The following is a 13,744-nucleotide window of genomic DNA, read 5'->3' on the forward strand; positions in this document are numbered from 1 at the left end:
TTCCTGGGGAGGGCAGTTTCACTTCTAGGTGATGCTCTAGGCATCGATCGTCCACTGCTTCCAGGGAAATGGTAAGCCTAGATGTGTCCTCTGCTTCTAGAAGGGCTGTTGCATCTCCTTTCAGTGGCGAGCATATTAGGAGGAAACTAAAGACAGTTCCATTTGTGGTAGTTTCTCAAAATATTCTAATATGTTCCTTGAGGGAAGCAATGTGGAGAATATATCAAGTGGAATAGGATTTCCCCCCTTGTTTTTGTAGACCTCCTTTTATATTGGAACAATACTGGTGAATTTCTATTGGCTTCAAATAATTTGTTTCTGATGTGCACTGGCATTATTCTGATCTGAATCAGACTGCAGTTGGTTCTTGTAGGTTATCCGGGCTGTGTAACTGTGGTCTTGGTATTTTCTTTCCTGACGTTTTGCCAGCAGCTGTGGCAGGCATCTTCAGAGGAGTAACACTGCAGGACAGCGTACTGTCCTTCAGTGTTACTCCTCTGAAGATGCCTGCCACAGCTGCTGGCAAAACGTCAGGAAAGAAAATACCAAGACCACAGTTACACAGCCCGGATAACCTACAAGAACCAATGAACTCTGACCGTGAAAGCCTTCGACAATATTTCAGACTGCAGTTGTTGCTCACTCCCCAGGCACTCAACACAGTGTCAAGGCAGAAGACAACAAACCTCAGTAAAGAAATAGTAATGTAAAAAAAAAAAAAAAGGAACTGGTTATCCAGCACTCTTTTCTTAACAAAACTGCTTCATACCCAGAATGGCACACAAATTAATCTGACTGAAGGAAATGGATACACATTTGTGCATACATTTGCATGTATGGATCCACTCCTTCCAAAGTAATAAGAATCTTCACACACACACACACACACAATCTGTCTGTATAAATATTAACCAATACTGACCTATGGATAGGTATGACTGACTCAAACACTAGTTCTCAATGTAGCAATGGAGAAGTTATAAAGTCCTCAGATAGTCTCAACGTGCTGACCTTGCTTAGCTTCTGAGGTCTGATGAGATAGAATCACAGAGTTGGAAGGGGTCATACAGGCCATCTAGTCTGTAAGCCCGCAGGTGCCAATCTCCTGGACTGGTTATGGCAACCCCAAACAGCATACGTGTGCGCCCCATTCTAACCGTGTGCCTGCCCCAAAACGCTACAGGGAAGGCAGGCATGAGCCAGGGAAACTGGCATGAACCGCTCCATTCAGCACAAGGCAGCTGAGAGACAGAGGCCAGAGCAACCTCCAGAGAACCTGAGAGACTCCATTTTACCTGTTCATCTTGGTTTCAGCAGAAGCCATGTCAGAGAAAGCGCAAAGACACGTAGGCTGCATCTACACACACCCCTTGCATCATCGGACTGCTTAAGCAAAGCCATTCAGAGGTATTGAGATAACGATCCTCAGATGTTAGCAAGATTGCACCTATTGTTTCTGACCATTAAGCTCATCAGCAAGACTCCTGGTTTCTTCCTGGTTGCACAAGTCACTGGCATTAGAATAGATTTACAAATTCTTACCTCCCCACCCAGGAAGCCGGCCATTAAGGGTTCTGCCACCTTTTGTTTTAATCCAGACAGCCCCCACCCCCTGAAAGAGTATAACTGAGGCCCCGAAAGTCCAGACGATCCCTACCTTAGGACTGGCCATTTCATACAGACTGCCACTCTCTGCCAGAGTGAGCAGCCATGCTGGAGCACGCGGGGGGGTACCCCTGCCCTCTGTTTATTCCTCATGCCCCTTATTTATTCATCTTAGTCTATTGGAACTCTGGACCGACAACTCCTCTACAAAAAAGGTAGTATATTCCCTTAATCTGCCTGCCATACAGCAAATGTCTCTGTACTCCCCTTTTGATTTCTTAGACTTTCTGTATGTTGTGTGTCGCATCACTGAATGAATGACTACATAAACATTATTAATTTGGAATCCTTTTGCTTCTGTGGTTATTCAAAGGTCACAGAATACTAACTCTGGTATACATAGGTTGATCTTGCTATATAAATATTGTAGTTTCCGATTGCTCAAGCTAATTTCCCCATTTATAGAGCAATTCGGGTAACAAATCCAAGCCCCTGTTTAATGCTAGCCTGAACCATCCAGGTCAGCGCTACAGGTCTTTCCGAAATATTATCAAAATAGCACACACACACACCTAGAAGACCTGTGCTATTAGTTTGCTACCTGCACTCTAAACTCGAACACAGGAAACAGAGATTAACAGTGCAATCCTATGCAGAGTTACTCCAGTCTAAGGCAACTAAAATCAATGGGCTTAGACTGGAGTAACTGCATAGGATTGCTTTGCAAACATATTTTTTTTAATGTGGATTCAAAGCAGGATATGAACGAGAGCAGACTATACAGACTGTTCAGTATAGTGCGGGCAGGCAAGGGGTTCAACAGCCCTTGGAAATAAAACCACAGCTCCTTTAAACTGTGTTAATCTCAGAGGCTTCAATAATCTTTGAATGAATGTAGGTTTGTAATAAGCAGAAGATAATTAACTGCATGCCCATAATGCAAAGTTATTCTATGGAAAAAGAACAAGACACTCTTTCATCCTGCCATGCAGGTGCACTCGTGACTAAGTTTTATCATAATAATGATTTGGCCTTTTCAGGCATTAAACACAATGAAATACTGGAATTCCTTATTATTTTACATATTAAGGGAATGTATTCTAGAGACACAGCCATGTTAATCTGTTATACAAAAACAAACATGAGTCTTCTGGTACTTTAAATACTAACAACTGTTGTACCAGCATGAACTTTCATGGACTAAAGAAAGTCGAATACTTGTTAGCCTTTGATGTGTCACAAAACTCCTTTCTGTGTTCAAAGCAAATGTATAAAAATGCACAGAGACAAAGTCAACAAGAAAACCATCTCCCCTGTGCCTATAAACATTGTTTATGTCTACATTGAACAAAAGAAAGTTTTCCTTAGCAGCAATGCTAAATCTACTAGCTGGGATCCAGAAATACTCTTGCACAACAATGAGACATGCATCTATTACTGTGTAAAAGGACACCTTTTACTCCTGAAAAAGCAAAAGGTAGTTAGTTCCCTGTGCAAGCACTGAGTCATTACTGACCCATGGGATGACGTCACATCATGACGTTTACTATGCAGACTATGTTTACGGGGTGGTTTGCCATTGCCCTCCCCAGTCATTTACACTTTACTCATTTTACCAACCTCAGAAGGATGGAAGGCTGAGTCAACCTTGAACTGACTACCTGAAACCGACTTCTGTCGGGATCAAACTCAGGTTGTAAGCGGAGCTTTGACTGCAGTACTGCAGTTTATCACTCTGTGACATGGGGCTCACCCCTGAACAGATAATAAATTCAACCATTTTTGAGGCCAGAAGGAAAGTGATGGCGATAGAAATAGTTTCCATTCATAGATCTCTGAACCAGGCTGTATGTATTGGATTGCTATTGCGTCCTGCACAGTTTGGTTTTACCAGGGAAGTCAAAACTTCACAATCTTCATCACGTCAGTCAAGGTGACAATCTACATACAAGTGTTCCGACATACAAGAATTCCTCTCCCATACACATACATGAACATAAACTTAGCCATATGGATTTATTCAACTGTTTATTATATCAGTCAGTAAAATGTGAATACTTGTGATAATCCAAACTTAATAGCATGGTAATTATACTACATCGGAAAATAAAAGCACAGCCCCTTTAAAATATGTGTTAATTTCAAAGGCTTTAATAATCTTTGAATGAAAGTGGGTTTGAATGAAAGTGGGTTTAATAAGCATAGGGTTATTAAATGCATTCCTTTAATACAAAATTCTTTCGGAAAAGAAAGAAAATCTCTAATGCAAATTCCTAGTTTGAAAATTCTTTATTTTTTATTTAACTTAGGACCACTTTTAGTTGTCTAAAGAATATTTCCTTTATATTCAAGAAAAAAGATAAACCTGTGAATTACAACATTGACTATAGAATAAGGCCTGACTATACCACTTAGGGCTTTCATCTAAAGAACCAAGAATAGAGCAGAGTTCACGGAAAGACTCTTTGTTCCCAAGCTTCCCTGACTCTCACAAGAGGTTTCCAAAGAGCACAGGGACTGTAGTAGGAGTGAAAAACTGACATATTCCTTCCATGAATTGGGTTTTTCTCACAGTTCCTTGGATCCAAGCCACATAGGACTAACACCCAGCCAGTTCACTAAGTGAAAATCAGGAGGAAGCAAATCTGTTGGGTGTTCCTGATTACCTAGCCAGGGTTAGATGATCAGACAGCATTCCATGTGAACTGGGACAATATGGCTGACAGAACAGTTGAGCAAGAAGAGACAGAACAAAGCAATTATTCTGTCTGTTGGTGGCACCAGTTTGCAACTGGAACTGCACCACACTGAAATAATTACAGCATATCATTCAATGCCTTTGCCTATTCTGGGACTCAGAGCAAAACAATCAACAGAAAATAAGCTTTATGTATATTAATTTTCAATTATTAATGCAAGCATTGCTTTCACAGTGTTACTGACTCTCAGGCATGCATCCTTTTTTATTTTAAAAAACAAATCAAAAACAAACATGGGACTAAAATACAAAATTACCCAATACAATACTGCTATAGACATCAATTATATGTCACAAAATATTTCCCATCTTTAATTATGGAAACACTACTAATTTAAAAAATGATATAAGAAAAGATACTGGGAACCATCTATATCAGTGGTGGCGAACCTATGGCATGCGTGCCAGAGGTGGCACTCAGAGCCCTCTCTGTGGGCACGCAAGCTGTCGCCCCAGCACAGAGTTTGCCTGAGTTCGTTCCCCTGGATGAGGAGGCTGGGGACCAGCGGTGCCTTCCCGGCTCCTCCAGGAAGCACTGGGCTCCATCCCAGTGCCTTCTCCACAGTCTCCAGCTGCGCGCTCCGGAAGTGAAGACAACGACGAGCCTTCTGCCGAGGACTGGAAGAGGCAGAGCTGGGACGGGGCTGGACCGGGAGTGGGATGCCTGGGTGGCCGTCTGCGGTGGGCTGGTTGTTGACTGCAGCGCAGGGGGTTGGCGGTGAGGGCCGAACGGGGGCCCGCCTGGCGTTTGTGCTGGAGCCAAGCCCTTCGCTTAGCTCGGGTTTCCACTCTGCTCGTTCATGCAACCGAAGGTGCCTCTGAGCGCGTGCATAGGGCTGTCCCCACCATCTACCCCCCCCCCCCGCATAACAGTCTTTTTTAATTCGTATGAAGATAACAGTTAGAAAAAGAGCCAAACTGAAGGGGTGGGGGCTATGCTCCAGCTGCTTTCTTTCCCCCGCTCAGCCACCCATGCAGGGTTGCCCACCTCCAGGTAGTCCACAAGAAATAAAGGCTCAGTGCTGTAAGGATAATTGGAGCAACCCAAAACAGCACTATGACAATATAAAGCAAATAAGTGAATTTTATAAAGTGCAAAGTGAATAAATATATACAGCATATACAAATAGGAGTACAAACCAGATACAAAATTTACAAAAGCAATCCAATAAATATGACTTGTCCAAAGGATATCACGGATCCTAATCCAACAGGTAAGTCGAAGTATATAACCAATTAAGGTATCATTTGATGTAAAAGTTTTTTTAAATCTTTTAAATTATTTTTACGTTTCAGTTATTGGAGCAAAGCCACAGGAAAAAGATGTCAGACGTGTCGTCTAGATCGGGACCACGTTTTGCATATGGCTTCTTCGGTGACCTGTATCAATAATAAATATATGTATATATAAGTGCCTTAGTAGGTGTCGTCTCATAGGGACCGCAAAGATTTGTATCTAGGTCTCCAAAAGGACAGATTATTCTGTCCTTTTGGAGACCTAGATACAAATCTTTGCGGTCCCTATGAGACGACACCTACTAAGGCACTTATATATACATATATTTATTATTGATACAGGTCACCGAAGAAGCCATATGCAAAACGTGGTCCCGATCTAGACGACACGTCTGACATCTTTTTCCTGTGGCTTTGCTCCAATAACTGAAACCTAAAAATAATTTAAAAGACTCAAAAAAACTTTTACATTAAATGATACCTTAATTGGTTATATACTTCGACTTACCTGTTGGATTAGGATCCGTGATATCCTTTGGACAAGTCATATTTATTGGATTGCTTTTGTAAATTTTGTATCTGGTTTGTACTCCTATTTGTATATGCTGTATATATTTATTCACTTTGCACTTTATAAAATTCACTTATTTGCTTTATATTGTCATAGTGCTGTTTTGGGTTGCTCCACCTCCAGGTAGTAGCAGGAGATCTGCTATTTCAGTTCACCTGGAGAAAATGGCCAGTTTGGCAATTGGACTCTATGGCATTCAAGTCCCTCCCCAAACCCCACCATCTTCAGGCTCCACCCCTAAAACCTCCCGCAGGTGGCAAAGAGGGACCTGGCAACCCCTAGCCCCATGTGGACTTCCAGCTGTGTTGGCACTTTGCGATAAATAAGTGGGTTTTGGGTTGCAGTTTGGGCACTCAGTCTCTAAAAGGTTCGCCATCACTGATCTATATGGCTAGTTCCAGTGGTATGTCTGTGGAAAGTGCTGATGATCACAAATCTTTTCCATTAGTCCTTAGAATCATAGAATCATAGAGTCGGAAGGGGTCATGGAGGCCATCTAGTCCAACCCCCTGCTCAATGCAGGATCAGGCTAAAGCATCCCTGACAAGTGTTTGTCCAGCCACAGCTTGAAGACTTCTAGTGAGGGGGAGCTCACTACCTCCATCTCCCTAGGTAGCCAATTCCACTGCTAAAGTACTCTCACTGTAAAAAAATGTTTCCCTAATGTCCAGCTGGTACCTTTCCGTCCATAATTTATATCCATTTTTGTGAGACCTATCCTAAGCTCATCATGGAGTTCTCTACTCATTTACATTGGCTTCTTCAATCCCCAACCATGTTTCAGTCTTGTTGGAATAGTGATGGCTTAAGCTCACAAGAGCTTTTTTCCCCCCCAGAAGATCCCACTTTCTCCTTCCCCTTCCAGAATTCTTGCCCATGGAATGACTCTCATCATGCCTGAGTTCATTAAAGTCAGCCCTACTAAAATCTAACATGCATGTCCCGCCACAAACTTCCTTGGTCTTCCACCACTGAAAAAGAAATTCTATGAGGACACGGTCACTTCCCCCTAGTGTCCACAGCACCTTTCCCCCATCTAATTCTTGCCTGTTGGTTAATATTAAGTTGAGTATGACCCAATCCTTTGTAGCTTCCTCCACCATTTGAAGAAGGAAGTTGTCAGCCAGGCAGGTCATGAAATTGCGTGACTGTGGACACTTAGCAGAATTTGTCTCCCAGCACACATCAAGGAAATTGAAGTCACCCATAACCACAAGGTCATGTTGCCTGGATACTACTCTGTCAAGCTGCTCCACCTCCTCACCCTGGTCAGAAGATCTGTAGCAGGCTCCAATCACAATACTATTTGTCCTTCCTTCTCTTATTCTCACCCAAATACTTTCCACTGGGCTGTAACCTGCCTCCTCCAGTATTTCCTGACAAGCAAATAGTCTCCTCACATCCAGTGCCATTCCGCCTCCTTTCCGACTCTCTTGATATTTCTTGAATAACTCATATCCATCTACCACTACATTCCAGTCATGGGAATCAACTCACCAAGTCTATGTAATGCCCATTAAATAATGTCATATCCTTCCCACATTACTTCCCCCCAGCACATGAAGTTGCCTTATACTGAATCAGAACATTGGTCCATCAAGGTCAGTACTGTCTACTCAGACTGGCAGTAGTTCTCCAGGGTCTGTCACATCACCTCCTACTTGTTCGTTTTAAATGCAGACACCAGAGATTGAACTTGGGACCTTCTGCATGCCAAGCAGATGCTCTTCCACTGAGCCATGAAATCCTTTCTGCCCCCATAAAAGTTTATTCCTGGGGTCATGGAACCCACATGGACTAACAGCCAAGCTAATTGAGAGGCTGGAGTCGGGAAGGGGACAAAATGGCCCTCCCTACATCTTCCATCAGCATAGCTCTGCTGCCAAGAGGAGAGAGCAATTTCACCTCCTTCCTCCTCCCTACTGTAGCCTCCCAACCTAGAAGGCTTTTATAGTCAGTGCAGGTCCTGCATGGGGGATAAACGTTGCTATTGCTATTGACTACATATTTAACGTCAGCAGTGTTCTACATGTGAAGTGAAATAATATACATTAATGACAGAAAAAGAGAATAACACTGTGGGATCATTGACTCACCAGCTGTGGGCATTACACATATTCCTTCATGATGGAGAAGTCTTGCAAGGGATTTAACCCCTTTTCATCTCCAGCGCAGTCACAGGCAGGATTTGCTCAGATAAACAGTTCTCGGGTTGCTGAAAGAAGAAAAACTGTCTGAGGTATGCTTGGTGGATCTCTTTTCCAATAAAACAATAATCTGTACATATAGAGACAAGGGAAATTTTTATTTCAAATATAATTTTAATGTACTGGTCATATATTTTTGCTTTAAATACAAGCAATGTGTAAAGTTTTTTCTAAATTCACTTAGTTGTTTCCTATGAACTGAAGCAATTCATGGAATGGTGTTGTGATTCCCCCACCCTTTCAAGTCACATCTGACTCATGGTGACCCTGTAGGGCTTTCAAGGCAAGAGACATTTGAGGTGGTTTGCCATTGCCTGCCTCTATGTCACACCCCTGGTATTCCTTGGAGATCTCCGATCCAAATACTTGCCAGGGTCGAAGCTGAGAGTGTGTAATTGGCCCAAGGTCACCCAGCAAGTTTCCAGGGCAGAGTGGGGATTCATACCTGGATTTCCCATATTCTAGTCCAACACTTTAACCATTACATCACGCTGGCTCTCATGGGTATTAATCCTTTATTTCTTTTCCCTGAGGTTTTTTTGTTCCCCAGAAAAGCAGCCTCTGAGGTTTGGGGGAGCCTCAGTAACAGAGTGGGATGCATTGCAAGAGATATAGCTTGACGAGAAATTGGCACAAACGATCCACACCTATCTTGCACAAGCTCTTCATACAAGGTGGGAAGGTAGTTTCTGCAGATTCTCTTTCTTCTAAGAGACTCCTGCACCACATTTTAATCTGTTCCAACCTTGTGGAGCAGATTTTCAGGGGTTCCTGAGGTCTAATTTATATTTATATTATTTATAATTTCAACTTATATCACACCCCACCCCTTGCCCAAGCATGGCTCAGGGTTAGCGATGTGTTCTGTGAATACCTTTCTTTTGTAGGTTGTAGGCTCCAACCCATTATGGTCTTCACTTTGCTACACAGTAACGCTCACATTCTTGCTTTTTGCCGCAAAATCAAAATTACCAACATACAAATTTACTCATGTCCCTTAAAGGTTATACGTTTCCTTATCTAACAAAACAGACAGTAATTACAGTGAAAGCACCGATTGGTGAACTGTGCCAAATTTTGATCTACTTTTACACTGTCAGATCAGATGTAGAGTTTAAAAGATATTTTTTGCCCTCTGCTTGATAGATACTAACGAAACCTTTAAGAAAGTGTATATTCTGAGGGGGGTGGGGTGTTTCTTTCTTTTGCAAAGAAAATAACAGAAAAAGTTGTTGTTTTTACATCACAACACAATGCACATTAATCACACTTGGGAGATAAATTTCTGTTTCTGTCACAGGGGAGAGAGAGAGCTCCAATCAGGGCTGAGGGAAATCAGCTGCTCAACCAAGCCCTCCTCTGTGCCTAAGGCCCTGAAAGAACTTTTGCCTGGGGTCAATTACTTTTTGGTGCTGTTTATTGCAAGGAAGAATGGTTTCCAGTGATTTTTTTACTGTAAGCCACCATAGGTCCTACTTTGCAGGAGAAGGGTGGGGTATAAATAAATAACTAAAGGAAGACTTTGAAAGTCCCCCCCGCCCCCGCTCCCCAGGTGGTATCAAGTTGCCTCATGGTTGCTGGAGGGCCTGGCCTTGATGGGCCCTCCCTCAAAAGTCAAAACAGCCCTGGAAAAGGCCCTTCCCGCTACCTTTTACAGACAGGAACCAATGCTTCAAGGCTAGCAGTACTCTAGAGCAGGAATTCCCAGTGTGGCGCCTATGGGCACATGGCACCCACCAAATCTTTCCTGGTACCCACCAAGTGTTTTTAAAAGGGGACAGGGCCAGATTGGGCTTTTGCCTAGGAAGGCTTCTGATTGGCCATTGAAGATTTGACTGACTGTGCAGATTTTTAAAAACTGAGCTTTGGCAACAGCTGCCACTACAATACAAAGACCCTAACTGTGTGACTGAAAATAATCTGTGGCAGTCATTTTGTGGCTGGCTCCACCTCCTGGAGCAGCTGTTTTGTGGCAACTATGTTGTGGTTGAGCCCATCACAGTGTGTCAGAATTCCAAAGGTGTCCAAAGGCTCGAAAAGGTTGAGGACCCCTCCTGGAGAGGTTACCTAACAACAGCTACTGAGAGGGCATTCATTTCTTAAAGGTACAGGAACTGCTTGTATTATTTTGGGTTTTTAAACCTTCCTGTGGGTTTGTTTTTTTAAGATTTCAGATTTTTCTGCAAACTTGGGGCTTTTTTCGGGTTTGTAGAAAGATCTGTATTATCTGTTAATGGCCGTAATCTCCCAATTTAAGTATCTACACGCGGGGCCAGGTTGAGAATGAGATACACTGATGTCCTCAAAAAGATTGGAAATATAGTATTACTAACTTGTATATAATTGGGGAGAAGAATACACCATCATCTTTCCTAATGCATTCTTGGCACATAATATCCAAGCTGTTAATTCAGAGAAAGGGTTTAAAGCAACAAATGACTATCTGGAGCAGGTGAAATCAAAAATCAAATTTAAGTGCATGGTGGGGAAATGGTCCTTAAAAACAACTGACACACTCAACCAGGTTTCAAAATGATCGTATATATGTTGTTTTCTTGTTTACTTTCCTTCTTCAACAATCCCCACTTAGTTAAAATGTCTACAGGGAGCATGACTGGAGCAGCTGCAGGTTTCCCCAAGGCCATGGCATCATGTTGTTTACAAAACAGACCCACCACCAAGCACAAAACAAAACAATATGTGTAACTTGCATTTTTAAAACTCATATCTTGTTCAAAACATCTCCAAGAAGGTTTATGTTAAATATTAGTGATGCATTTAAAGCACACACACACACAAATAATTTTGGTCAATGTCAATGTCATAAATGACAATGTGCTTTGAAAAATTAGTTTGAATGTTGCCTTGGGGAGGGGTTTATGAATGGTTGGTACACACAGGAGTATTCAAAGACATTTGCTGCCTGTTGCTTACTGGAAACTGACACAAGAGTTTCTTGGAAATAAGGAAGAGGTAAAAGTTAAATAATTTGAAACTGCTTAAAAATAATAGCTTTATGTTGCCAGTTACCCAAGCCAAGGAGCCCACAGTTTATACTTCTGCTGTTCTTGCGACCCACAAGGCGGTGGGATCTTGCTTTCAAACAAACTAAACAACACTGTAGGAAGAAGCATAAGTTATCATCCTCGTCCTATTGGACTACTTCAGTCCGGCTTTAACGTCTTTCTGCTGCTTTATTTTGCTGTGATATTTTATGCTACCTGCATTAATTTCCCAAAGATGTTTAAAGTGGAAAGACCGAATACAAATTGTTTAAATAAATGGACTTGCTATATCTTCCTTTTCTGAAATAGACAGCACCAAGCAGGACAGCAGAGACAACCTCATTCTCTTCTGCCCAGTTCCTGTAGGTTTATATACTCTCCACCGTCTGTTTCGTATAAGTGTTATATGAGTTGGGAGCTCAAAGCCACAGCAGGACTTCACTTTATCACTGGGAAGGTATGAGTACGATATTGTGTTGTGCCACTTATGGAGCGGGAGAGAGAGAGAGAGAGAGAGAGCTGCCAAGTAGCTGAAATAGGGGCCCAAGCATTATATCACATAAATGAAAAGTTCCTGTGGGAAATGGCCAAAATTCAGTGGTAAAGCACATGATTTACATCCTAAATTTAAACCCTGACATTCGAGATAAAGGAACACAGAAAACAGGGCTGGAAAGGAACTCTGCTTAAGGTTCTAAAAAGCAGCAGCTAAGTCAGAGAAAACAACAGCAAGCTGAATATGCACTTATATGATTCATACGTTCCCATATAAAAAGACACTGAACGATCTTATTAGACAACGCAAAATGTGCTCAGATTAGCCGCATATGAGGTACACAGAAATGTTCACAATCAGTTTCAGTAGCCCTCTGACAAGCACACTGAAGCTATCCAACCTAAAAAAGTTCCTAAAACATAATTATTAAAGAACATTAACTCAGTATGGTCCGGAACAGCTTCGTAAGGGGAGACATGACAGAGGTTTATAAAATTATGCATGGCGTGGAGAGAGAAAACTGGAGTCATCCACTGAAGCTGAAGGGTGGGAGATTCAGGAGAGATAAAGGAAGTATTTTCTCACACATTGTATAGTTAATTTGTGGAACTCACTCCCACAGGATGTGGTCATGGCTGCCAACTTGGAAGGCTTTAAAAGGGGAGTGGAAAAATTCATGGAGGACTGGGCTATCAATAGCTTCAAATCATGATGGATATCTACACCCTCCAGTACCAGACATAATATGCCTCTTTAAATCAGTTGCTGGGAAGCACAGGCAGGATGATGCTGTTGCAATATTCCTTTTGGGGGGCTTCCTAGAAGTTGTTGATTGGCTGCTGTGTGAACAGAATGCTGGACTAGATGGGCCTTTGGTATGATCCAGCAGGGCTCTTCCTATATTCTTGTGTACTTTTACGCAGGTAGCCAATACTAGCCAATTTTGTACAGCTTTCAAAGTAACACTTAAATCTTTGCTCTTGCTAAGTCATGTTTAGTATGACTTAATTATATCACTTCTATTTTCAGTAAGAAGTGTTCCACAGAAAGCTTCTCATTCCAGAATAGCTACCCTGTCCCCAAAGAGACAAGAGATTTAAATAAGGGACCATTTAGTTAAAACGTTTAAAGATTTAACTGAATAACAGATTGATACCCAAAGAAAAGCCTGTAGCTATATATAGATACTGGTGTTTTTTTTTCAGATTCCAACTTTCTTTTTTTATTAGCAGAAATTGTATTCCAGATGTTCAAGGCTTAGAAACAGAAATTGCCTTAGCTGAATAAACACTAAGAGGTGAGACAAAAAATGTTGAAACACAATGATTCCTTGTGCATTTGGAATGTTGTCCACAAACTCTGCCCTTTTCATTTTCCTGGGAAGCAAAGTGGTATTTCATTTCCCTACAGCGCATTAAAATGAAAAAAAAATGTGCCCAAGTCTTAGTAATAATAATAATCAAAAAATTTTTAAAGAATTTTCTTTTATAATTAACTTTTTTGTGTTTTTTATAACTAACTATTCCGTCTCCCTCTTCATTTACAAAGACACCTCAATTACAAGACATAGGCAGAGCAATTCCAACACATGCTTCTATTACTGGTTACCCTCACAATCTCCCTATACTGTTGTGGTCTTTTGAAAGCAAGGGAACTTTTAAAAGCAGTTTGAGATATGGCATGAGAGTCTCCTGTCCAAAGGGGGGGGGGATGTTAAAAAAAAACTACTCAGAAATTTAAGTCCTTGATAAAGCAGCTTTTTGAATTGCAGACAAAAACATGTTGGTAATGTTATTCTAAAAGTTAATAAAACAACGTATCACTAAAACAAGACTGATAAGTAAAGGCTATTTTGAGCGCGTGCGG

At 41.7% G+C, this 13,744-nt stretch overlaps 1 protein-coding gene across 4 annotated transcripts in view; it reads right to left on the minus strand.

Annotated features, from left to right (window-relative positions):
- FOXP1 (forkhead box P1) overlaps window positions 1-8,390 on the minus strand; it is a 564,105-nt gene extending 555,715 nt beyond the window's left edge. For all 4 annotated transcript variants that reach the window (XM_056853065.1, XM_056853056.1, XM_056853017.1 and 1 more), the window contains exon 1: window positions 8,267-8,390. The gene's annotated coding sequence lies outside the window, so the exon portion shown is untranslated. The remainder of the gene's footprint in view (window positions 1-8,266) is intronic.
- Window positions 8,391-13,744: the final 5,354 nt, after the last annotated feature.

This window comes from Euleptes europaea, chromosome 1 (genome assembly GCF_029931775.1).
Source record: "Euleptes europaea isolate rEulEur1 chromosome 1, rEulEur1.hap1, whole genome shotgun sequence".
In the NCBI taxonomy this organism is placed as follows: domain Eukaryota; kingdom Metazoa; phylum Chordata; class Lepidosauria; order Squamata; family Sphaerodactylidae; genus Euleptes; species Euleptes europaea.